We start from the raw sequence: 2,767 nt of genomic DNA, 5'->3' as shown, positions 1-2,767 counted from the left end.
CAAATAGAACTACATATAAATAAATGTTAGAGTGGTATGAATTGCTTAACATTGCTAAATATTTACTAGCTGCCATGTGTAACTGCTGGAAATACCGAGCAACTCCTGAGTTCCTCCCAGATCATGAATTGGAACACAAAAAAGGAGCAAAAAAATAGACTCTTGCTCTTCTAGGAAATGATACCCCTTTATCCGCACATGCTGTCTGGGAGGACAGTCTTCTGAGGGCCAGCTAATCGATGTGTCTCTTCTCTTACCAACGAACTTCTGCCATGCACATGCTCCCCACACTCCAGAGAGAGCAGGGGCCTCTTCTAGTGTAGGCAGCAGCACAGAACTTCAGACATAGTCATATTACAGAAAGTATGGGAATACTCTATAGGTGTGATTGCATGGGTGGTGGTCACATAGCCGTATGCATTTGTCCAACCTCCTTAAAGGAGGCACTTAAGTGTGTGCATTTTATTGTATGCGAGATATACAATTATTTTTGTTTTGAGGACATAAGGCAAGATAGGTGGAGTTGTGACTTCCTGGGGCCTGAATGAGGGTAGGATAGGCAGGAGGAGACTTAGGTGTATGGGACCTTAGGTGTATGTGTGTGTTGACCCAAAAGGCCTCTGTAGCATAGGGCCCAAGGGAGGGCCCCTCTTGTTCAGGCCCACAGGAGCACATCCTGATTCTTCCCTTTCCCTCACTCCCCACATCCAATCCATCAGCTGGTCCTGTGGATTCTACTTCTAAAACATATCTTTTATTTATTTATTTATTTTTTTTTTTTAATAGTTCATTTTATTAAATAATTTTTAAGTCAGACCATTGCATTGGTTTGGGGAAACAATTCCTTCCCACTGTCTCAAAGCCTGGCACCAGGTGCCTGAACATTCCCTTTTATGTTAAGCTGGAAATACTGAGCAACTCCTGAGTTGGGATGGGAATGAAAGTGGAATGACAGACCCTTGCATGTTAGGGAAGCTGTGTTAATGTTTCAACACATCTTGGTTTAAGAGGAGCACCAGGGTTAAGTTGTTCCCATATACCACCCCCTTCCTCACCACATTTCCCTGCCAGTGTCTTCTGGCTTTTTTACCAATCAAACCTGAGATAGCCTAACTCCCAAAGTTTCCATTTAACCATGGATGAAGGGGTAGACAGAGAAAGTACCCCACTCCAACTTTCACCTATTGGTATGTGAACTAAAACCTAGTGAGAATTTATTTATTTATTTATTAGCAGTTTTGGCAGGGGCTGGGTTTGAACCTACCACCTCTGGCATATGGGGCCAGCGCTGTACTCCTCTGAGCCACAGGAGCTGCCCTCCTAGTGAGGATTTTTAAGGAGGCTTAGACAGAAACATGGAGAGTAACATCTGAATTCAAATCCAGAAAAAAATGCTATAAAGTCTTAGCCAGTGATACAAAAATGCCTGTATGGAATTGGGAATGACTGTCTAGCCAAAAGGTCTAAGAACTCTGGACACAATGGGAGCCTCAGCTGATATAGGTTGGGTCTGCTGAACCAGATGTCCTGAGGGCTTCCAGCAAGTAGCCTGTCTGGCACACTGCAGCTGTCTGTTTCAGTCTGCAGTGAGAGTCCTTCAGTTCCATCACAAAGTACTTTCCAAGGTGTTATAGTTATCCTTAAAGCTCTTCAATTCGAGGAAGTGTTTGGCACGTTTACTGTTCTGACTGGAGGGGAGGTATGTCACCTGGATGGTTGTTGGGGAGACTTCAGGGGATCGAGTTAGGTCTTCGGCTGCTGATTGGTGGTGTCGCTGAGAGCTCCCAATTCGTGCTTTGACTACAGTGGCCAGCTCACTCAGGGCCTCCTGATAGCGCAGGTATTCATTCTGACCGAAGACCCCTGTCCCATAGCCATCTAGCAGGGTATCAATGAGGGCTTTGCGCACACCCTTGAAGGGAGTACTAGTGTTTCGTAGATCTAGCAAGTAGGAGCAGAAATTCTTGCACAGTAAGGAACGAGGATGCTGGCCATCAGCACGAAAGGGGATCTCTGAGGAACGAATGGCATCCAGAGCTTTCATCCTGTACAGATAGTTGTAGCAATTCTGATTTCCCTGGGTCTCCAGTTGCAGCAGCCTAGCGTCATCATTTCCAAGGAGTTGGGGTTCATACTTGATATCCTGAACCCTGGATAGTCGAATATCAATCTCCTCTTTCAAGTCCTTGGGGGCATTGTGTCGCACAGGGACATGACGTCCCCTTCTAGATTTCATTGCAAAGCGCATGATTTGCCTCTTCACAAAAATAAATAGCAGTACAAACACCAGGCTCCTGTAGGCCATCACCAGCATGACATTCACCCCGACAGCCAGTTACTGCCGGACGCCATGACCTCTCTACCTCACGCCGAACGCTCAGATTTACCCCGCCGCCCTGCCTCCTCCTCCCAGGCTCCGCAGAAGCGACGGCCTGGGTTTCCTGGGGCTCCCGGGCCATTTCCTTAGGCGGTAAGCCTAAGACAGCTCCAGCCTGAAAACATGGCACACGGAGCTAATAAAGGAGCACTACGCCTTCCCGATTCTCCTCCCCACGTCTCTAAAACATATCTTAAACTAAACTTCTCCCCCTCTCCATCTCTACTGTCACCCCTATGCCCAGCCCAGGCCACCTGGACTACAACAATCTCTTCTTAAAGAGGCCTCTCTGCCTTTCTCCAGCTTGTTCTCCACGTAACCACCAGATGGATCTCAACACATAAATGGCATCATGCCACTATCTTACTTAAAACACTTCAATTGCATTCC

General features: G+C 46.8%; 1 pseudogene across 1 annotated transcript; it reads right to left on the bottom strand.

The window, feature by feature from the left end:
- Positions 1 to 1,401: 1,401 nt before the first annotated feature.
- On the bottom strand, positions 1,402 to 2,367 carry LOC128564945 (protein C1orf43-like; annotated as a pseudogene). The gene has a single exon (XR_008374177.1). The product of XR_008374177.1 is annotated as a protein C1orf43-like (transcript).
- Positions 2,368 to 2,767: the final 400 nt, after the last annotated feature.

The sequence above is a fragment of the Nycticebus coucang genome, chromosome 14, assembly GCF_027406575.1.
Source record: "Nycticebus coucang isolate mNycCou1 chromosome 14, mNycCou1.pri, whole genome shotgun sequence".
Taxonomy (NCBI): Eukaryota; Metazoa; Chordata; class Mammalia; order Primates; family Lorisidae; genus Nycticebus; species Nycticebus coucang.
The sequence above is the reverse complement of the archived record's forward strand: the minus strand, read 5'-3'. Positions and strand labels throughout refer to the sequence as shown.